The sequence below is a fragment of the Dasypus novemcinctus genome, chromosome X (genome assembly GCF_030445035.2).
Source record: "Dasypus novemcinctus isolate mDasNov1 chromosome X, mDasNov1.1.hap2, whole genome shotgun sequence".
Taxonomy (NCBI): Eukaryota; Metazoa; Chordata; class Mammalia; order Cingulata; family Dasypodidae; genus Dasypus; species Dasypus novemcinctus.
In genome coordinates, this window is record NC_080704.1 from 162,711,106 (window position 1) to 162,736,602 (window position 25,497).

At 40.1% G+C, this 25,497-nt stretch overlaps 1 protein-coding gene across 1 annotated transcript in view; it reads left to right on the plus strand.

Annotated features, from left to right (window-relative positions):
• The window catches only part of LOC101438175 (melanoma-associated antigen 10-like), a 158,594-nt gene that overhangs the window by 14,297 nt on the left and 118,800 nt on the right, over positions 1-25,497 (plus strand). Inside the window, exons 6-7 of the mRNA XM_071213154.1 lie at positions 11,041-11,165; positions 19,561-19,617. The gene's annotated coding sequence lies outside the window, so the exon portion shown is untranslated. The remainder of the gene's footprint in view (positions 1-11,040; positions 11,166-19,560; positions 19,618-25,497) is intronic.

The following is a 25,497-nucleotide window of genomic DNA, read 5'->3' on the forward strand; positions in this document are numbered from 1 at the left end:
CCTGCCACATAACACCCAGACTTTCCCCATGACACCCAGTCTCAACACATAGCACATAGACATACGTCATAACACGTGGATACACTCCACAACACACAGATAGGCCCCATAATATGGAAACATGTTCCGTAACACATGGTCATGCTACACAATGCATAGATATGCCTCATAACACACTGACTTACCACATAATGAAATACTGGTGACACAACCTCAAGTCTGCCCTGCAATGCAGAGACTCAACCCGCAGCCTTAAAGAAGATTCTTACCCCAAAGTGTGCAGATAGGGGCCACAGTGTAGGTGGTCTCACCACACCAAGACACCTCAAAACCTATAGGTCCTACTCATGTCAAACAGATTCTTCACAAAGCACTGAACCATATCACAATGCACACATTCCTCTCTGGAACATACTCACCCTGAGATGCACTCACTCCACAACACCCTGACTTGCCCCACAATACAAACCTTGCCCCACCGTGTACAAATTTCAAGAAGTACATCGAATTATCTAGACTAACAGACTCATTTCACAAGGCAAAGACTCAGCCTGCCACTCACAGATTGCCCATGATACCAAGGCATACCCAGCAATGAGGCAGATTTATCCCACACTTCGAATTCTTGTTGCACAACACTCACACTGGCCTTCAAATACACAGACTTCCCCCATAATGCACCATTTCACCTCACAACACCAAGCCTGCACCATAAAGTACAGTTGCACCCTTAAATGCACAGAAATTCTGTACCATCCACAGATTCCTCAGACAACACAAGCTAACCCTACCACTCTGAGAAGCGCCTTCTAGTGGACAAATTAACCCAGAGCACAGAGTGCAAATGTAATGTAGATTCCTATCAAAATCCACACAAAGGTCACCTGGACACCCCAAACTGTCCACATCGCAGACAGCTCCCAGAATGTCGATAATCACTCCACAGGATCCAGCCTTGCCTGACAATACACAGCCTTGTCCCACAGCACAGAGATTGTCCCATACCTCCCAAACATGATCCAGAATGTACAGAGTCGTCTGGCAAAACAAGCAGGCCACAAGATGCCTATATCAGACACACAACACAGACACCCTGCCCCACAAAATGAAGATATAAGCGAAAACATGTGGAATCAATCCACGAAGTACATTCATTTCACCCTACCAAGACTTATTCTGCGACATACAGAAAACCCTACAATACACAGACGTGATCCTCAACATGCCCTACCACATACTCCATAATCAAGATTTTCTCTACAAAGTATAGGATAGATTACCACACACCACCCTGTGCCACCAGGCACAGACTAGCCTCACAATACCTGGACATACCCTATAATGCCACATCCTCCTGCAACCCACAGCCTGTTCAAGGGAAAAGAATTACACCACAATGCAAAGGCTCCAAACACCTTCAGTTGTCCCCACAAAGTAGAGGTGCCCTCCAGTGATACACAGGGCCGATAACTTCAAACACAACCTAAAACCACAGGTTCACCCCACGATGCTGAATAATGTACAGACCTCCCCTATAATGTAGAGATCTCCCTGTGTTGTCTAGGCACATGTCAATTCATACTGAGTTGTATTGCACACAGATTACTCCACAAGTATATCACAAAACATCCAGACCAGCCTCTCAAAGAGCAAACACAACCACAATTCACAAGCTGCCCCTCATGTACAGAATCATAATGTGATGCCAAGGAGCGCCCCACACAACCGGGACTTCCACACAATACGCACACACTGCACGGCACAATCATGTCCCACAACACCAAGGACAAACCCCAAAATGCACAGATGAATCCTGCTGTGAATAGCCCGTCCTGATAACACAGTGCATGCCACCTGACATACCAACTCTCCTACCAGGCACAGATTGGAGTCAGAGTGCATAAACTTACTCTACACAGCTGATTTGCCTCACATTCAAAACAGCCGCCTCCAATGAAAACCCTAGAACCATAACCCCCAGGCTTACTGCAAGCATTCTCCCTCGATTTCCCCACCACACAAGATGCCATATATTGCGTAGCCATGCACCTCAATCCACAAACTTGCCATGTAACCCCTGGATGAACCAAATTATGCATAGACATGTTCCACGATGAGAGGCAGGCCTCAGAACCCCTCAGGTAAAGCACAAACCTGCCTCATGATACACTTAACCCTCCACATTGCAGCTCTGGTTGACTCTCCCAAGTCTGATCCAACACCTCCACACCTAGACATGAGCCAAAACCCAAAGCCATATCCCAGGATGCACAGGTATGCCCCCAGCCTGCAGAATTGCCCTACCATGCCCAGATTCACTCCATGACACCAAGATATACCATATAATTAATACACAGACTTCCCTCACAAATTGCAGGCTCACTGCCCAGTACAGAAACTCACCAAAAGCCCAATGCACAGATGCAAATGAACTACCCCGGACTTTGCACAAAAAGCATAGGTTCACACCACAAGCCACTGATGTGCCCTGCAATCACAGTATGGAATCACTGTGGGTAGACAAATCTCAGGTCACAAGACTCCTACAATGCAGAGACATGCTCCACCACGCATCTCTGCCCCTGGGTCACAGGTATGCAGACACCTTTTACAACTCCTGGAGCTACCCCACAATACCAAGGCTGCCCACAACACAGAGACACACCTGCAAACACACAAACTTGCCCCAGAGCACAGAGACTCCACATACATCACGTATGACCGACTTAAAACCCAGGACACATGATACTTCGAGTTGCCATAAAGCACACAGACACATACACTTGTCCTTCAGCACAAAGGCTGACCCCAAGACACTTCTGGTCAATCCACAACAACAGGTCTTCCCTCCCTACAAGGCAGAGAATCATATTACAAGGCAGAATCCATCCTACAATGCACAGAAGCACCTCACAATTCAGGCAATTACCCCATGGTACAAAGATTTGCACCAAAGTGCACACACGTCATAAAATACATAGAAACAACCCCACAATGCACATACCTGCCCCCAGATACAGACTCCTCTCACAACACACAGGATTACATCTCCACACATCACCTCACAATTCAAGACATAGATTCATCCAACACACTCTTTTGCCCCACAACGTACTAACTCTATAAATCCCAGGCTTACACCAAAGCACACAAACTTGACCTGCAGAGCCCCAAACTCATAGTACAACAGACTCCAAAATTAGTGTAATTTATCCCACCAGACATTTACCATACAATTCCCAAATTTGCACCACTCACATTCAGCCCCAAACTCCCCACAAAAAATACAGCATAATACACAGATATGCCCTCATGTGGAATCGATCCACAACTCACATTTGTCTCAATATCCAAACACACCTTTCAAAGTACAGATAACCTTTGCAACTAGACATGCCCCACACAATGCACAGACTTCCATTACGCCAAATGAACTCTCTACTTTGGCCAAACGCGCCTCTCAACTGCCCAATAGCTTCTCCCATGATTCCTGTATATACCCCTCAATGAACAAATATGCCTGAAAATATATAGATTCTTCAGCAACACACAGAATTGCATAACAACTTAAAAACGTTCCAAAACATATATAACCCCACAATGAATGAATTCAGTCCCCACAACATTCTGCTGTATCCTTTAACACACAGGCCCACCCTCTTCCTCCTGAAAACAGACTTGCCCTGTTAGTGCATAGAATTTACCATAACTTCCAAACTCATTCTACAATGCACACACTTTTATGCCTACACACGATGTTACTGCATAATGCAGAGACTTACCCCACCACATGAAGAATTGCACCATAATGCACCACAACAACCAGATATGCTTCCAAACATGCATATGCACCACAATGCCAAGAAACATTCCACAACACATCAATGAGTTCCACAATGTCAAGACTTGCCCATAACTCACAGACTCACCCTTCACCTTCAACACCTATACCAACTTAACCCTACACCACAACGTCGGACTACCATAGCTCATGGAATCACATCACAGTGCATGAATTTACCTCACAATGAGCACATTCTCCACCCAATGCCAAAACTTGCCCCATCATATACTTGTTATTGCCATAACACCCAGATATGCTTCTAAATTCTGTCTTGCCCCATAGCATTACAGAAATGCCCCACAAAACCTAGGTACAATGTACAATGAAGAGACTTGTTCCACAATGCCCAGACTCACCCCATAACACCACGGCATGCCCTATAACTAACAGGCAAGTCCCACAATACAAAAATCTCCCTATAAAGCACAACCTCAATCCACAACACACATACCACTAAGATAAGAAGAGACCCAGAACATGCAAACTCACCCCAAATTTTTGGTCTCACCACACAACAGGAAACAGTGCACAAACTTGCTTCACAATACCTAGATAGAACTTACTGTGGACAGATGTACCCTATAACACAAAGGTTTATCCCCACAAACGGAAAATTGCATTGTGATGCTCAGCTTCATTCCAAAATGCACATAATTACTCCAAAATACAAACACTCCCTGCAAAGCAAACACATGTCCCTCAACACCAAGAGTTGTCCCATGATACACATACTTGCCCCATAGGAACATGACATGCCACACTGCATGAATATGGTTCTTCCCAGGCATATCTTACAGCTTCTCCCCACCCAGCAATGCATGTTTGACCACGAACTAGACAGTCTACAATGCACAGACCTTGGAAAACCCTCCAATGAAAAGACACATCCTACAATGTACACAATACCTTGAAAATACACAAACATTACCTACAGCTCTGAATTGCCACATTGTGCTCAGACCTGCTGTTGAATGCAGACTCATTCCAAAACATCTAGAATCAAATTCACAACACACAGGCAGGAGATGTAGCTCAAATGGTGTACCTCTGAAAAAAAAATCACAACACACAGACCCAACAAGATCAGATTCTTCCTACCAATATGCCCCCAAACACTCAAACGCTCCTATGACACACAGAATCTTATTACAACCACATATCACTCCACAATATTAATACATGTCCCACAATACCCAGACAATCCTATATACATACTTGCCCTATAACATTGAGGGATGTACCCTGCCATTTGTTCAGGCCCTTCCACACCAACTCATCCCACAAACAAATCATCACCCAACACAAAGACCCACAACTCAAGACATGCTCAATAATACACAGAAAGGTCCCACAACACAGAGAATTGCATCACAATGCAGACTTGCCCTGCAGTGCACAGAGTGGTCCTGTAGCACAAGCACTATCTCCCCCACATGCATACTTGCCCCTAATCACCCACCCTCTCTTTATAATACCAAGTCTCACCCCACATCACATCCAGAATAGTTGCGTCCTAGACTTGCCCTCCACCCCACCCCACAATGCACAGAATTGGACCCTAGTCTCCAGAAATGCCATAGTATGTACAGACACAATCCCATACTCGAGGTAACCCCTCCGCAAGAAATTCCACAAGATTCCCTGTAAGGCTCAGACACACCCTACAATACAAAGACTGGTTCTGGTACACAAGGATTTACTACAGAATTTCGAGATTCAACCCATGACACATAGTTTCACCCCATCACTCCAAAACATATCCCACAATGTACAGAATCACCCCACAATACCTAGACACACCTACACTGTGAGAACATGTCTCATAGTCCATGGATTCTTCCAAGAGTGCACACAAATACATAAAAAAATCCTCACCATAGAAGTTACAATACCCAGAATCACAAAGCAATCACCCCCAATTAGTCTCCTAGGACTCACAAGACCCACAATTCATAGAGACAACCCCCAATGCACAGTCTCACCTCCCACCACATGGAAATGCTCCCCATAACATAGAAAGCCACCTCATTATATATGCACATGTTCTTCTGGACACAGACTGGCACCACAATAGACTCACTCATAGGACCTGCAATTTACCTACAGTTCACACAAACCACAGACCTGCCCCACAACACTTAGTCCTGTCAGAAAGACCCATCCCACAACATGAAGACTCACCCCAAAAAGCAGAGAATCAACCTGTGATACAGACACTCACCCTGTAACCAAAAGATTTTGTTCCACTACACTCAGACTCACCTCATATCACCAGACTCAACCCACCACACCAAGCTTCACACTATACCTCAGAATATAGCCATATAACCGGAGACCTATGCTGCAGCACATCGACTCACACTAAAACATCTGGCCTTGTGCCACTACAGAGAGGCATGCCATTCAACCCCAAAGCTTGTCCCACACTTCTTAGACTCATATCACAATGCAGAGAAGAGCCCCACACAGAGGGACATAATCCACAACACACATGCTCACCCCCAAACACCCAGACTTGCCCCAGATCTCCCAGGTACTCCTCATAATATCCAGACTTGCTACAATACTAAGAAAGCTTCACAACACCTAGAAAAGCAGCAGAACATGTACGCTCATTCCCAGCATTCCAGTTTTCTTCAGGAGGCACAAACTCACTCTATCACAGATAAATCCCCAACAACACACCTTTTTGCTCCACAGGATATGAACCAAGGACTCACAGCCTTACAGATAACCTTTGGCAAGGGCATCTCTTCTATGGGTCTAATTCCCCATTGGTAAACGTGGATAAAATACTTCCTTTTAGGCATTTCAGGAATTAAATGAGATAATTTCAGGAAAAAAAATCAAAATTCAGAGCCAAGTCTTCGGAGGCAGACATGACTGGTTCCAATTCCCGCGCCACACTTCCTGCTACTGGGACCTGAGTGCACTGGGCAATTAAAATGTCCTGTGGTACAGGAGGAGGTACATGTGTTTGGGGTCAGTCAGACCTGGTTTGAAATTCTGCCCCTGCCACGTATTGACCATGAGACTTCAGACAAGACACCCTACTTCACTGGTCCTCACAGCCCTCCATCCTGGGCAAGCCCAGGGAAGCAGAAGGTGGGACAGGGGCCCTGCCTAGTGCCTGAGGCAAGAAGGACATGAGTACAGGCTAGGGCTCAGGCGGAAATACCCCTGATAGCAGAGGGATTTGAATGTCTGAGCGCCCGCCTGCTTTTTGCCGTCAAATTATAAAATACCCATGTTATTAACGCCTAGTTAATCATCTTCAGGAATCAGCAGTTTTCATTCGAGGCTGTGTCTTTTAATATTTATTTCCTTAGCTTCTTCAAGAGAAAGAAGAAAATCTTGAATGCCTTCTGCTGGCTGTACCCCAGAAGCAGGTGGCAGTGACCAGAAATGTCTTTCTGGAAGACAGTGCTCATGCACACACATGTTCATCATGGATATGTACATGCACACACAGGTAGTGGCACAAGTGTTCACACCAACACATAATATACATAGACCTACAGGTGTAAACAGTCCTAACCTCAAATACCATACATTCACATAGTCACAACTAAAGACATGTTTGCACCAATATGAAAAAAACCCTCAGAGTCCCAACATAGGCCATCCCCTGTACACACACAGACAGATGCACACACAGGAGCTCACAAATCTATATGTTGGCACTTAGCAACATCTACTCAGCAAAATACACACCAGAGACTCTCACAGGCACAGAGAAGCATGAAGAGGCATTTGCAGGCTGACATAGGCACCTAGGGGATGGATTACTGATGCATACCACAATATGCAAAAACAGATGCACATGCAGAATGACACAGACTCCATGGGAATAATATTTGTACACCCCAGATGACACAGATAATCCTAGAGGCATATGTGGGCTCACAAGGCACAGACACAATCTTAGGATCACTTAGACCTTTATGCATACATGTAGGCAAGCACACACATACCCCCCCATGTGTACTTGGGCATACCCCACTCTAAACATGCCTCAAGTCATCGATATGCACATGCATGTGCCTCTGTGGAGACATAGGCATGGAAACATAAAGGTTTATGTTCACACAAACACCAAGACATAGAAATTCATTCATAGGTAGATACGCAGATGGGGAATGATAAGGTTTTAAATACACACATCCCGGCATTCACATGCTCATGGGGTCACATGCATATGCATGCCAGGAATAATAGCTATTCCTATTAAAACACACATGCTCATACCCACCCATGCAACAGAAGGGCTCATGCCCAGTATGCAAATATGCAAATGCACACACATGACATTACACATGATAATGCATGCGGGAAGGGAATGCTCATGTGCACGGAGTACATATGGAAACACATACACACAGGTGTGCACACATAAATGCATGCACACATGGAGACATATACAGGCACACACAGGGAAACCTATACATGTCTCCTGTCTCCAAAGGTGCATGTAAATGCATGCACAGGCAAAGAAAAAATGGACCCATGAAGGGATCTCTGCATGTATACACGCAGACATGGTGTAGACACTTATGGAGATATGTGTATGCAGAAGGATGTATACATTCGCTGATGCACATTCACAGTAGCATACACCTGCATATCTAGACATAGGCCCAGAGACCCATCTCAAAGTATATGCAGGCAAACACATCTGCACTTACACACAGACTCACTCAGATGCACAAGAGAAGCATGCCAAGGTACCCATCAACACAGAAGCCCAGGTAAGTTCTCAGTGACACACAGATGTGTACAGGCAGAGAGGTACATGAACCCAGGCTTATATAGGCTCCCAGAGAGATAGATACAGAAGCTTGTGCAGCTGTGTGCAGAAGCATGTATACAGAGTTATAAACATAGTCGAATGTACCATGTGGATGGGCATGTAGATGTGGCGACCCATGGACATATGAATGTACACACACAGAGGCACACAGATATACTCAGAAGCATGCATGTCTCTTGGTATGTGCACAGAGATATAGAAATATATGCACACATGCTGACAGAGTGCAGCACACCTTCACAGATGCACACTTGCACAGACACTTGTGTGTATAGTCATGTGTATACATGCTGGCATAGATGGGCATACAACCTACAGAGGTAGGCATGCAGATACCCAGGGACAGAGATGTTCACAGGCACACAAGCATCCTCATGATCTAGAACCTTCACCTGCAACATAATATCACAGCAACATAATATCCACGCACGGATACACAGAGGCACTCGCCCAAAGCCATTCATTCACATGTCAACAGACTTATACAGATACACACATACATGCATCCCTGTTGATGTGCATATGGTTGCACAGATATTCTTGTGAAAACAAAGCTGGGTGAGCACATGAACACCAAGATATGCACATGTGGATGTGGAAGCATCTAGACACAGATCAAGCGAATTACAGGCACAAACATCCAGGTATAGGCCCATAGATGCACCCAGACAAATATACACATTTATTATGTACACACAGATACATACAGACATGCAGAGGCTCACATGAATGAATATTTGAAAGCAGTGAACATCAGGACTTAAAATGTCCACAAAGACAGAGGCTCTGCCTTATACACATGGAGTCATTCAGAAATATGCATGTAGGAATATAGGTAGAGCCCCACTGATTTACACATGTACACAGAGACATGGAAATTGTCCCCAAAGGAGACCCACTCAAGTGGTAACACACTCAGGAAACCTCTTACAGGCTCATAGATACAAGATAAGATATTTATATTAGAGAGAATTCATATAGATATTCATACTAAAACACACATGAATAAACCTGCAGATCTCTATAAATGCACTTGAATATGCAGACACATAAATGCACCTGCAGATGAACACTAAGATGTCAGGTATATATGTGCAGAAATACACAAACATATCTAAATGTACATGCATAAAAGACAAACACGTGTCTATAGAAAACATGAACATAAACACACAAAGATGTACACCTGGAGAGCAGGTGTAGCTCAGTGGTTGAGTGCCTGCTTTCCACGTATGAGGTCCTGGGTTCAATCCCTGGTACATCAGAAAAAAAATTGTGCCTACTCATACAGCGATGCCCACAGTCACACAAATGCACACACGCATAGACATGCACCCTCACATTTCAACAGATACATGCATTGGCACACACACAAAGATCTACGAGTGTACTCTTAATGCTCACAATGGCATATACATGAATATGGATGTATGCAAGTTTTAAATGTACATCAGATATGCAAAAGCACATGTAAGTACTCATGTGCCAACATAGACATTTGGATGCATTTGGGAATTCTACCACAAACACAACCACAGATTTAGACATGCACAGACGTATAAAAATGCAAATTTGTATATATGCAGATGCAGAGACTCATCCACATAGAAAATGACACACAAATAATCAGCTATAACTTTTAATGTGGTTTTTGCTTAGCCTTTTGGAGAGGGAATGGCCATTTTTTAACTCTTCTGTTGATTGTACAGCAGAAAAGCAGATGTGGAAATGACCAGAAAGAGCTCTAAAATATGACTCTTGAGTGCTCATGTAAGCACTCATGCACAAACACACTCACATGCACAGACGCAGACAAAATCACATGGAAGCACAGAAATATAAATGTGCTTAGCCAAATACAGAAAGCTCCATAGACAGGCAGACAGACACACCCACACCAACCCACACACCCCTCTCAAACATCTCACAGCACAGTCTTTGGCCATTAAAGTTAAAATCACACCAAACCAAACCAAACCGGGGTTTGCATCCTAACTCCAGCAATTACTAGTTCAGTGAATTGGGACCAGGCATTTGCCTGCTTTCTCATCTGAAAATGGGAATAAGATTAGTATCTACCTCTCTGAGCTGATGTGAAGATTCAGTGAAATGAAGGACCTAAGCTAGCATGTGTATATTATAGATGCTGCTGTGATATTGGCTTGTTTGATTTTTTGCTAGAGCTGAAGTGCTTAGCTAAATAGTGTTTGGTTTTCATGGTCAATCTGCATGGTTACATTGTAAATAACATTGTCTGGAATTCTGTATACAGACTGGGTCATTGCTGAAATTCTTTGAGGTGGTAAGGGCAAATGGGAAGACCTGAAGCAAATATTGCATGCTCTTGTTGCTTTTATCGCGGTTAGCTTTCCTTTCCTTTTTATAGGAGAAGAGGGAAGATTGACAGAAAGAGTGTGTACGTGCAAGGGTATGCGCAGAGTGGATGTAGCAGAAGAGGGGAAAGAGGGCTTTGTGCCCAGTGCACATTCATCACCTAAGTGACCACACTGAGTAAGTACAGTCACTGTGGATTGCTCAGAAACATCCCCCAAACCCCACCCATTGCGAGGCTGTGTAAATACCCTGAAGCTAGAATACATAAGTTATATTGTTTTTCTCTATATCTCTATATTTCTATATATATATATTTAAGTGATAAAAATGTTAAAACTTTGCTTTTAAAATTTCCTTTCCCACCCTAAGTTTCCCTCTGGGCTTCAGTGAGTCTGTGTTCTATAGCTATAGTCTTCAAACTAAGTATGTGCCACCTAAAACAGTCTTCAAGAACTCTACCCAATCACACATCTTGTAGTTAGCATCGAAAATTTTTATTGGAAGTTTAAATATTTGCAGTTATAAGTTCCAGCATGTGGTCAGTGCTTAGACTTTTACAATAAAATGATTACCTCACATTTTTCATGCATTTAATGGAATAAAATGCCGTAACAATTTAATACTCATCATTGTGGATTTAAAAACAAACAAACAAAAAACATGAACAAGGTCTTCTCTACAGTCAGAAATTTGACATGGTTCTTCTGTCCCCTTGAACTCACCCTTCCATTCCATTTCTCCTACATAATTTATCCCAGTATAATACATTTTTATATTTATATATCTTTTATTATTTATATACCACGAAAAAATATGTATGGATTGCAATAAATTTTCCCAAGACTATAAGCTTCCAGGTATTAAAATGTTTATCATTAAAATATTAATAGTATACAATTGATCAGAATAGCATAAATTATTAAATAATTTGAAAGGTATTTATTTAAAATGAAATTAAGAATTTGTCTAGAAATGCATCCTTTAAGTGAATAATACTGCTTATTTCCCCCCAAATTTTTTTATGAAATTGAGGTTAACTATTACTTACTTCTAGGATGAGGTAGAGTGCAGAATATATTTCATTTTTATAGATTAAAAAAATGAGAAAACTTTGTTCCAATGACTAAGTAGAGGGAAATGGAAGGGTTTTCCAAGCCATAGGTCAAAAATCTCAAACAGACTTGTCATAAAAAATACTTTTTTAATAATCTATTAACTGACAATTCCTTAAAAACAAAGAAACTCCCTGATTTACAAAAGGATTTACCACTGAGTCATTTACTTTCTCAGTTTCTGGGAAGTTTAATAAAATAGCTTTACTGAGATTTATCAAATGATTTTTAATTATTTGATTAAAATTATATCTGGTACATTTTCATTTTAATATCTTATTTTTAATCCAATCTAGAAAATCTAACCCAACCTAGGAAATATTGGGAAAATCAAAATCAAAATACTTTGGCTAACATGCCCTTGCCAATACAATCATTTTGAAAAAAATGCCTTTAACTTATTTCGAACTTTAAATGTAAAGCCTTGAGGCTGCAAATTTAGATCATCCAATTTTATAGAAAATATAATTTAATTTGCAAAGACAGTGTTCATATCAAAATAATCAGGAAAATCAGATTTATTTTCAATAAAAATGTCTGACTTCATTTATCAATGAAAATAAATGTATTAATATGAATTTTGAGGAATATTATTAAAATCCCTGAGAAATCGATTAGATTAAAATGATAATGCTATTTTCACTTCATAATCAATTGAGATAGTAAATAATAAACTATATAATTTTCAAATTAAACCGTGGAACACGTAGCTAACTTTATTAATCATGTCTAAAACAAAGTATCTGAAAGCAGCCATTGTTTCCTTGGGTAAATATGTGTGCCTGTTTTACCAGAACTGTGGTGTTGGGTTTCTGGGATATTAATTAAGAATCATTTATAAAACTCAGAAATCCATTAATTTTGTTTTACCACAGTATCAAACTTTTGAAATATATTTTATGAAAGGAGAAAAGTATATATTGCTTAAAAAATACATTTTAAAAAAATCTCGCACCTAGCATATCATTTTATTTTTGATAATAGAGATGAAAATATAAAATTATTTATAGAGTGAAATTAGGATTGATTTTAATTGGGGAAAATTATTTCCAGATACAATATGAGAAAACACATTTTACCTAGTTTAATTGAATGATGTACCTTATCTAAAAGAAATCACATACAATTTCTATGCTTAAGTTTTGCCTTTATAAACGTTCTGTAGTATGGGAAAACATCCCAGTTATATTTTAAAAAATCAACATAAAAAATATATACTGTTAGGGGAGTGGATGTAACTCAAGTAACTCAAGTGGTTGAGTGTTTGCTTCTCACATGGAAGTCCTGGTTTCATTTCCCAGTGCCTCCTAAAAAAAAAAAAAAAGCAAACGACAAGCAACAAATGAAAAGACCAATTCAGGGGAGCCCCTGTGGCTCAGTGGTTGAGAGCCAGCATCCCACATATGTGGTCCTGGGTTCAAGCCCCAGCCCCAGTACCTAAAACACACACACGTAGTTATTAGTGAGGAGGTGCCTTTTTCCCCAGTTAATGTCACATTCTAATGCTTAGTGTTGTAAAGAGTTAGAAAATACTGCATACTTTAAGCCTGTGGGAAAAAAGTTATTCTTAGGCAAATCAATTTTAGGAGAGAATACCCAGGGAATTTGAGAATCTGAAAGTATATTCCCTGCAGACTATTCCTGCTCACATACCTCTTGAAGAGAATTTGCACACCAGCAGCCTAGCTTGAAGACCACTCTTCTAGATGTCTCCAGCAGGCTTGCTCCAGGACACACAGTATATTGTGGCCATTGTTGAGTTAATCAGTTGATTATAGTTCACATTCCCAAGGGTGCAGTGGAAGTAGCTGAGACTTTTGAATTTCTGCCCATCACTTCCATGACTGACCATTATTGAGCAAAATGTTCTGGAAGGGATTACTTTGTTTTGCTCCTAAGTGTGTGTATTGACTAGAGCTGCGCTGTCCAGTTCTGGCGCCACAAGCCACATGGCACATGTAGCTCATGAGCATTTGAAATGTGGTGAGTGCAAACTGAGATGTGCTGTAAGGGTAAATACGCACTGGGATTTGAAGGCAGGATAAAAATAAAATATTTTGCTAATATTTTTATATTGATTACATGTTAGGATTATAATATTTTGGATATATTGAATTAAATAACATTATTAAAATTAATTTCAAGTTTTTTTACCTTTTAAAATATGACAACCAGAAAATTTAAAATTTTATATTTGACTCACATTTTAAGCATTGTATGACAGTGCTAGAACTTTATATTAGAACTCTCTAACTTCATTTAAAACCATTGCCCACAGAAAGAACTGATTTGTCCAGTATATTGGTCCAGTATATTACTATTCTGATGTAACCAGCACCTTTCACTAGTGTTTGGGTTTCCATGTTAACATTATTTCTAGTTGTAAGGAGGAAAAAGTAAAGAAAAAACTCCATAAAGGATATTTGAAACTTAGTCTTGCATTGATGCCTAGAAATTGTCCCAGTATGAACTTAGGGTAACTTCTCAGTGGGTGCATATGATGTTTTACAAACTCTTCAAAAATGCCAGTGATGGGTATTGCATTCTATTGAAGGTATGAAATATTTTATTGAATCTAAGACAGTGATTTTTACAAACTTTTTATTGTGAAATAACTTCAAACTTAGAGGAAAATTGCAAAAATAATACAAAAACAATACCTAGAACTATAATACACCCCCTACCCAGATACCCAGATTTACTAACACTTGGAATTTTGTCACATTTTCTTTCTCTCTCTCTCTAACTCCTCCTCTCTCCCTCCCTCCTTCCTCTTCCTTGCTCCTCCTTCCCTCCCTTTTTCTTTCTATCTCTTTCTCTCTCTCTCCCAAGTATTTTAAAAATATACCACTAAGAAAAAAATACTTCCAGAGAAACTCTGAAACTCTGTTTTCATATCCTTAGGATTTTAAGTTTATAACTTACTGAATGAACTCTTTTAAATGCATTTAGACATACCTTTTTAGCGTATACTATGATACTCCCACGGCCATGACCAAGTTGGAGCACGCACAAAGACAACTCTTTCTTTTTTTTTTCTTTTTCAAATTCTACTCAATTTATTCATTTTTAAAAAAGATATTACATTAAAAAATATGGGGTCCCCATTCGCCCCCACCGTCCCCACCCCACCACTCCCCCCACAGCAACACTCTCCCCCATCATCATGTCACATCCATTGCATCTGGTGAGTACATCTCTGGGCATCGCTGCACCCCATGAAAGACAACTCTTTCAACTACCTCCTAGCCAACAGTGTGAAATGCCATTGATCATAAGGTGCATTCTGATTGTGGAGATGTGACAATGTGAAAAAAATATATGCATCTTAGAATCAATTAAATTGGTTAAGTCATTTGTCAAACAAAAGAATCATGGAGCGCAGAAAGGCAAATTCCAAGATATCAGCCTAGGGAAACCTGCTTCCTGGTGTATTATCACAATACAAAACAACAAAATGTGGCTCTCCTTTAAAATTCTATCCAGGAGTACCTCAAAGACAAAACTACATCCTATCTTAATAGTTGTTTGATCGTTTTCCTGGCATTTGTTTATTTGTTTTGTTTCCTGACTTGGAGATGGGAGGATTAGGGAAGAAAGTTAATGGGTGCGGCTGTGGTTGGGAACAGACTGGCTCCCTCCAGACTGAAAATGTCTAGTATTTATGTTGTGAGAACCACTTAGCATAGGACTGTGCCTTCAATGACAATGTTTTTTATTCCCCAGAAGTGGGCCAACAGAGGGGGCCTTTTTCCTTGTCATGGCTGAGTTTAGTCTGAACATAATATGAGTACCTTGTCATGACTGAAGGACTGAAGAAGGGGGAGAATGTTGTAGACTTTGAGAGAGGTTCAATTATTTGTGTATAGAAAGGCTAGGACTCAGGAATGATTTTGAGAAGGATAAATGATTTATTGGTGGCCGGCCGGACTAGGGAGCTTTCTGTTTCAAACCTGAGCCCCGAACAAGAATTTTGAGATCCTTTTATACAGAGGAAGGGCTAAATTGTTCTTTGTTTCAGTGCTCAATAGGTTTGAATTAGCATATATATCTTCCACATCCTAGGTAAGCTTTTAGCATGGACTTCATACATTCTAGATAAGCTTTTAGCACATTTTGTTTGCATTTTCCCTGAGTATTTAAAGTTTATAGAGTTTGCATTGCTAAACTGTTTCCTGGGACTGCAGTCGTTGCCATGGTTACCAAGGGCAGGGCTGCAGCCTCTTACTGTCCCACACTCACAGGTCACTACAGCTTAGGTTATCTCTTAAGAGACAAAGAGCCTCCCACATAGCCCACATCAGGACTGCAGATCGAGCTGCTTTCTTAGTTCTTTCTTTATGTAGTGATCAAAGGGTTCAGCAAGATGAAGCAAAGCTCAGGAATTGTGGCCCGTCTCTGATACAAACACTACTGTTTCAATGGTGTAATAGATTTACAAGAGTTAAGAAGAACAAAAGTTTTTATGGGATGAAAAGAATAAGAGAATCAACATGTTCCCTTCCTTGTCCCTATAATTAGACATTATACCAAGACTTAGGTATTTCTTGAGGGTTCATAGGCAGGACCAGCATCCTAGGCTTGCTACTTGTGCCTGGTTTAATGCTCTGTTCTTGCCATCTTGAAATTCTTAAAAACTTTTGTAAAGGGAGCCCCATATTTTCTATTTGCACTGGACCCCGCAAATGATGCAGTTGGTCCTGTTGTAGAATTTGAGAGAGGTTCAATTATTTGCGTATAGAGAGGCCAGGACTCAGGAATGATTTTGAGAAGGAAAAATGGTTTATTGACGGCCGGCCGGACTTGGGAGCTTTCTGTTTCAATCCCGAGCCCCGAACCAGAAGTTGAGTCCCTTTTATACATATAGGAAAGGTTAAATGGTCCCTTTGTTTCAGTTCTCAATAAGCTTGAATTAGCATATATATCTTCCACATCTTAGGTAAGCTTTTAGCATGGACTTCCTACATTCTAGATAAGCTTTTAGCATATTTGGTTTGCATTTTCCCTGAATACTTAAAGTTTATAGACCTTGCATTGTTAAACAGTTTCCTGGGACTGGAGTCGTTGCCATGGTCACTAAGGATAGGAATGCAGCTTCTTACCTTCTCACACCTACATGTCAAACAGCTTAGGTTATCTTTGAAGAGACAAAGAGCCTCCCACCCATAGCCCACATCATTTTTCCCCTTTGCCAAAGTTTAACTTGCTAAGCTTTGGCATAATTATTGTTGGAGCTATGACGTGGATGGCTGTTTGTTGTTTTGATTGATTATTTATTAATCTTTAGCGTAGCATCCAGGACTTTGTTTTTAGAAGTTTAGAAGTTTTTATTCTGGACAGCAGAATCTTGGGGCGGGCCCCCCGCCCTGCAGTCATCCTGGGGCCACCAGTGCTCACGTGGATTTCCAGTCAGGTTCTAGATCCATCTATTAATTTTGTTTTACCCTTAAAGAGTTTACACCTTTAATCTAAAAGGGATGCTGAAGGGAGATGCTCTCTTTTCTGTAACTGCTTCCTGCTGGCCATGGGCTGTAGTCATTGTCTAACAAGGTGTAAACCTCTTATTTTATTTTAACTGGAGGAAGATGGATCTGGCATTCTGTATGAAGTGGGATGAAGTTTTCATATGGTTAATAAGATGTTTACTCTGAAAGAAACAAACTTAATTAAAAATTTGGAATACCCGTTTTTAAAAGAGGACATTGGATTACAGAGGTAGACAAGGTTAGGTGCCTATAAAGATGACACCCCTTTCTAAAAGCTGGTGGGAACAGTATAAGTCCACCTTTTCTATAGGTATGTTTATTAACTGTTTAGAAAATGAATTTGCTAGGAATTTAACATGTCTAATATACCTTTGCACTTTATTCAAAATAGAAAAGATAGCATAATTATTAGGCATATATTTAGTACAGGATAAAAGTACAGCACTTAATATTAACTAATGTTTTACTTAATGCATAAGGATTCAGAGTTGCAATTATTAGTTTTAAGTTTCAAGTTTATAATACTTTACATGTTATCTCTCCATGAGAGCAGGCCATAATGCCAATTGTGTTTAAGTTTTACTTACAGTATCTTGGTATCATGGCTCCACTTAGCATGTTCTTCACGCAGTGAGCAAGTTGCAGCATTGTTGATCTTAGAGAGATTTTCCAGTATTCTACTAGCCTGGTGCATAGTGCTCTCTGGCACTATGGAACAGTGCCAGTCTGGAGGCAATATTCATTGTACACTTGGCTGTACCGAGTCATCATTGGCTGCTGCAGGAGCTTGAAGCTGCAACATAGTTTCCATCGACTTCAGGAGCAGAACCAGAGGCTGATATAGCAAATATTTTAATTGAGGGTTCAGTGACCAGCCTAGCCAATAACTCACATGGAGAGGCAAAATGCAATGTATACAAGGCCTGGTTTGAATGCACAAAAAGCGTTTGATAATGTTAAAGTTTATTCCTTGTTTTTATATATATTTTTTAAACAATTTAATGCAACACATCATATATTAAATGACTGTTTACTTGCACAATTTTACCATGAAGATAACAATAAGTACTTTAGTAATAGAGGGAAAAAATTATTTTCATTGTTAAAATGAAAACAGAAGATTCTCAATAGAATCAAGATAACTTTTTATTATCATTTATTTAAATATGTACCTTGCGGTGGCCTTTAGACAGGTTTTATTATCACGAAGTTATTTTTTGCAACTAATATCAATCTAAGTTTTTAGTTAACAATGACTTCCAGAACTAGAACTATTTAAACGTTTTCAGTTTGGAAGATGTTTTACAACCTCTTTATAATTGACTATAACCACATTGACTTGCCACCTTGTGTTTAAATAAACTTATTAAATTACAATTACCAACTAAAGAAATTTACTCTATTTAAGAGAGCATATCTACAATTTTTTCCTTTAGCCTAATTTCACCAATGTGAACTTAAAATTTTCATTACTCTAAAGATTTCGTACATATAATGTTAATTTAGTTTATAAATTAACTATGGGAGATTACACTCAAGTTAAATAAAATTGAAACCATTATAGTTTATGCAAGGAATGTTCTTTTTTTCACTTACAGGAAGCTAAAAACTTCTTTGTTTAAATTATGAAAATGAATAATTTAAGAGCATACCGACTACCAGGTTTTAAAACACATTACACAATTACTTAATTTGTTTAATCGTAATCCAGGAAAGATCTCGCCATAGTTTTTATGGATTTTTTTTTACTTACTGAAATTTGTCAATAGAGCCACTAATTATTTTTATTTTGTTGGAAAGAAATCTTCTGGAAGAAAATAAGGATCACCAGATTGTGGAGAAGAAAAGAATTTATTCTCAATCTTGCAAGAAGGGGCACAGAGCCAGATATGGCTGGCGCCCCGAACAAAGAAAAATGACACAATTTATACCCTTAAGCCTAGCACGCAAGCTCTTCCTCTGTTTTTTTTATAGCTTGGATACTTCAGAAGTTACAGCTTATCTGAGAAGATCTAATTTTCCTGGGCAAAGGTTTGTGATTTAACTGCTTCCTCTATCATATTCTAACCATTTTAGTTTTTACCTGCTCCTCTTTGTCAAATAAGGAATAGAATTTAGTGCTGAAATGGCACTGACCTAGCTCTTTCTTGGGCATCCTTCCACTGCCCATAGGACTGGCCTAAACTAATCTCTTCCGCTGCTGTCCAACTTGGGAGTGAGGCAGCAGGCCGCCAGGTTACACTAATCAACATTTTTTTTTCCTTTATGTGAAAACTAACCTAATCTTTGTTTTTTACATTTTATGGCCGACAAAAGGTTTAAACTGGGAAATTACAGGGCAAACTGATTTTTAATTCCCTAGCCTAGTAGATAGGTTTAATCTGCCACACCTAGTCTTACCTTTAAAGCTCTTGCACAGAGGAGGCCCTTTCCCAATTGTTTCTATAATCAGAATTCTGTATTACTTTTTCATCCTGCTTAGTTTAGTTTGGGCTTTAAGAATATTTATTTACATATATAACTGCATATTTAATTTTTAACAATTTGAATAGAGCTCTTTTAAGAATTTTCATTTGCTAATTTGATATTATCTTGATGTATGAAGACATACACTGAGCAAATGGGCAGGCACAAAGAGTTAGACACAGAAACACAACTCATTGATGTTACTTATAATTTGCATTATTTTATATACTGTTTAGCTTAATTTGGGGTCCAGAAATATATATTACTTATATAACTGCATATTTAACTTCAACAATTTGAGCAAATAGGCAGACATGGATAGTTTAACACAAAAACATAACTTTAGTTACTTTAAACTTCTAATTTTTACAAAACAAGTGTGACTGCAAAACATTTCAAAGACTCCTGAAACTTTTAATTTGTACTATGACTGTGCATTTTTACACTATGACCGTGCAGTTTTACACAAGAATTTTCTTTCTTAATTAATGGATTGTAACTAAAATGTTCTCAATGCTTTAGCACCATTTTTTGTTTCAGAACTTTATATTTTACTTTGAATTTAGCAAAATTTTGGATAAGCAACAAGATTAATTTTATATATATTTACTGAGGCTATTTGAAGCCTCAGGGAGACAGACTGGTTTCTTTCATGAATTGCCACTCTGGCGAACACTGACCATCAAGGCAGGAGACTTCTCCCCCTTCCCCCCTTTTTTTTTTTTCAGTTTCTGGAGATAATAAAACTCCAGCGGTCGTTTAGCTTTATCCCATCAGGCAGTAATTTATTTAGTTTACACTTGAATTCATGAGAGAAAGGGTTACTAATACCAGGACAGGAGACAGTGATGTCCCAGCTCTTTTCTGGCTTGTAGGGGCAGAAGCTATTATGAAATAACCATAGGCAAAGGCAAGGGGTGAGGTTAGGCTTGAAGTAACCATAAACAAAGGAAAGGTTAGTTTAGAATTTACACTTAAATAATAGTTTCAGGTTAAATTCACCCAGCTGTAATTTCAGTTATTATCTTTCTGCTGTTTTATAATATAAATGCATTTATAAATGATTTTAACTCTTAGTTACAGTTTTATTAATTTTTTAAAAACTTGTTAATTTTATAACACTTTTAAACACCTTTCATTCGACTTAAAACATTAAATGAACTTAACTATTACTTTAATTTTTCTTTTAAGGTAAAAGAATAAATCTCTTGCAGTTAGTTTGAAATAAAAAGCTACTTTTCAGGATTTGATTTTTAGAACATAATGTTCTTTTAAAAGAGATAAGACCCTTTCTTCTTTAAACACTGAGGAAATGATGAGGTTAAAGCACAAGAAGCTATTTTGATAAAACAGATTTCTTTTGTATATTGATCTTACTCAATTTTAATCATGAAAATTTTCCTTCCACAAACTTTCCACACTTTCAGTATTCATTCAGGTTTTGTCCCACACTCTACTCTTTCCAATAATCAATCATTTTATCTTAGGATAAAATTATCTCCTGTTTCCTTAACAATAAAAATACATTCCATATATTCCTCATACTAAGTTACCAGACAAACTTCTTATAACATATAATTGCCATTAACACTAAAGAAGCTTGTTAAAATAATGAACTTTTCTTCACTTTAAATACTTAGTAGCATGTAATACCGGAAACAGTTTTTTGGAAGCAAGTTGGCAGGGGAGGCTGGCCGACAAGTTTTCTTGTTATAAAATTACTTTTTATTATTATTATCAATTCAGTTTTTGTTTAATAATGACTTTCTGCAATTAGCCATTTAAATATCTTAATTTAAACAATGCTTTGTTAAACTTTTATATTTATTTATACTTTTAAGACAAATTTTACCTTCACAGAGCACATTCTTTTACTTAAAGTTACTATAATACCTTCTAAGAACCTGGGCAGAATGCAAAGGTATTTTGGCTTTGGCACCCTAGGGAGGGAACTTTACTGCATTTATTTTGATTCTGCTTTTCACCCTCTTCACTTCCCCCCTTCCAGGCAGTCGGGTGCACAAAAATCAAATAGGAATGTGGCTTATGAATAGAAGGTGTGGACTCACTGGAAAGGGGCAAGCCACTCCCCCCTTTCCAGCTTTCAGGCCAAAATGGGCAGACAGAACTTATTCAAATTTGGCAACTCTCCCAGAGACCCAGCCACCCTGACTGGGGCAGCCCCAACAAACTTGGGTGCGTGGCGCGGACACAGATGGCCTCCAAGCCCCGGCAAAGGGCCAGACCAGAGACAAGACAGCAGAGCATGCACAAACATCTAGACTCCGCAAACATCCAGACTCCTCAGTTTTGCCCCATAATCATTTCACCCCCTTGCCAATGGCAAGGGACGGTTTCAGCTCAACTGAAGTCTACTTTACATAACCACACAACTCCAATACTAGCATTGAGCTGACACAGACAGAAGCACAAAGGTCACTAATCTGGACCACAAGTTTTATATATATATTTTCAGCATGGCTGCCCCCACAGCTATCACAAACCTTATAACACTTAACATTTGGTATAAAGCGAATTCATTCAAAATTTAGCACCATAACAAAATATTTCAGCTAGACTTTTTCCACTGTTTAACTTTACACCTAGACCAAGCTCCACTAGAAAAGCTGATCCATTTTCCTGTAACCAAGTTTTTTTTTTTTTAAATCTAGACTAGTTTCCAGGATGTTAGGACTCAAACCTATAAACAATCCTTTTTATTAAAATCAAGCCTCCACTCCTTTAGTGGATACAAGACCAGTACCAGATTCTTACATGCAGTTAGACAAACCTAAAACAGCAGGGCTTTTTCCCAGTTTTTCTCCTTATTCCAGACCTAGAGAGAACGGCTTCCCCCCAATTTTCTGGGGCCACTAGGGTTCTCTCGGGAGGTGATCAGCCTCCCCTTCCTAGCAGTTAAAGCTAGGGCTTTCCAGACTGTGCTCACCCGGGGTCTTACCTTCTTCCATGTTTGGAGTTCTTTTTTGTTCCCAGAATCTTTCTCTTCAGACCTTCCATTGCCCTCGATTTTTGTTGGGAAGATTCTGGTGGAGCCCACATCTTTTCTGGATTAAATTTAATCCAGGGGCGCCCAGATTTGGGTTTCACCTGAGTCCTCCCGGCTTCCTCGGGGATTTGGAAGGGGCAGCAAAATGCTACCGTCTCTAGCCTTCATTTGCAGTCCCATCTGGGTCACCAAAAATGTTGTAGAATTGGAGAGAGGTTCAATTATTTGCGTATAGAGAGGCCAGGACTCAGGAATGGTTTTGAGAAGGAAAAATGGTTTATTGACGGCTGGTCAGACTCGGGAGCTTTCTGTTTCAATCTCGAACCCTGAACCAGACTTTTGAGTCCCTTTTATACAGAGAGGAAAGGTTAAATGGTCCCTTTGTTTCAGTTCTCAATAGGCTCGAATTAGCATATATATCTTCCACATCTTAGGTATGCTTTTAGCATGGACTTCCTACATTCTAGATAAGCTTTTAGCATATTTGGTTTGCATTTTCCCTGAATACTTAAAGTTTATAGACCTTGCATTGTTAAACAGTTTCCTGGGACTGGAGTCGTTGCCATGGTCACTAAGGATAGGAATGCAGCTTCTTACCTTCTCACACCTACATGTCAAACAGCTTAGGTTATCTTTGAAGAGACAAAGAGCCTCCCACCCATAGCCCACATCAGTCCTGTTGTTGTAGAATTTGATTCTAGGTTCAATTATTTGCGTATAGAAAGGCCAGGACTCAGGAATGATTTTGAGAAGGAAAAATGGTTTATTGACGGCTGGCCAGATTCGGGAGCTTTCAGTTTCGAACCCGAGCCCCGAACAAGACTTTCAAGTTCTTTTTATACAGAGAGGAATGGCCAAATGGTCCTTTTGTTTCAGTTCTCAATAGGCTTGAATTAGCATATATCTTCCACATCCTAGGTAAGCTTTTAGCATGGACTTCATACATTCTAGATAAGCTTTTAGCACATTTGGTTTGCATTTTCCCTGAATATTTAAAGTTTATATAGTTTGCATTGATAAACTGTTAGCTGGCACTGGAGTCATTGCCATGGTTACCAAGGGCAGGGCTGCAGCCTCTCACCATCCCACACCTTAGGTTAAGGTTATCTCCGAAGAGACAAAGAGCCTCCCACCCATAGCCCACATCATTATTCATAAGCAAATACTTGCCTATGAAAATTAAATTAGAAGTGTTGTTTTTTTCTAATTTGTTATGCACTGAATTTTTAAAAATAATTTTTTCATGCATTTCTTTTTTTTTTAAAGATTTATTTATTTATTTATTCCTCTCCCCTCCCCCTCCACCCTGGTTGTCTGTTTCTGTGTCTATTTGCTGCGTCTTCTTTGTCCACTTCTGTTGTCCTCAGCAGCATGGGAATCTGTGTTTCTTTTCGTTGTGTCATCTTGTTGTGTCAGCTCTCCGTGTGTGCGGCGCCATTCCTGGGCAGGTTGCACTTACTTTCGCGCTGGGAGGCTCTCCTTATGGGGCACACTCCTTGCACGTGGGGCTCCCCTATGCGGGGGACACCCCAGGGTGGCAGGGCACTCCTTGCGCGCATCAGCACTGCGCACGGGCCAGCTTCACACGGGTCAAGGAGGCCCCGAGTTTGAACCATGGACCTCCCATGTGGTAGAAGCCCCAACCACTGGGCCAAGCCCACCGCCCTGCACTGAATTTTTGTTGTGGGCATTCATGCACGCAGTATTCACAAGCTGCTATTATTGTTGTTTTTGCTAGGAATAATAGTAGAAGTAGTATTGACTCCCCATTTACTCATGCTATGACCTTGAGCATCTTGCCATGTCTCTGTTTTTTCAGTTGTGAAGTGGCAGTCACATGACACCTGCTCTCCTTAACCCCAACTAAGGTTAATAGCAAGACTCAAATTAGAATTCCCCTGGAAGGGTCTTCTGATCTGCATGGGTTGAAACAGATGTTAGAGATTATTTGTTCCCCTTGTAGCATGGAGTCCAGATGGCCACAACCTGCATGGGGCCCTGGGGTGCTGAGTTGGGCTCCACAGTGGGGCTGCTCTGGCCCAGGACCTCAGGGAAGGGACCCCCAAGGAATTCAGGAGCCAGCAGATGGGTGCCCCTGAAATTGCAAGGGCTCAACCAGAGCATCTGCCTGCTGTCTAAAGGGCTGGGTCAAGGCACCTAGCAGGAAATTATGGAAATGCAGCCAGAGCTAGAGAGTTGAGAAGAAGGCAGAGGAAGTGCCATTTGTTAAGATCCCCAGAGCCCTTTTTCTGGGGTCTTGGTAAGCCACATCCTTGGTGGGGAGGGAATGGCCTAAGGGTGCCAGCCATACCACCTTCTGTGGTGACTGCATTGGAAGTTTTCTTATTGCCCCAAACTGAATTGTATTCAGAACTGCTATTATCTGGGTAAGGAAGGGAAACTTTTGTCCCCAGGTGTGAAAGATGGAAAGCAGGAGA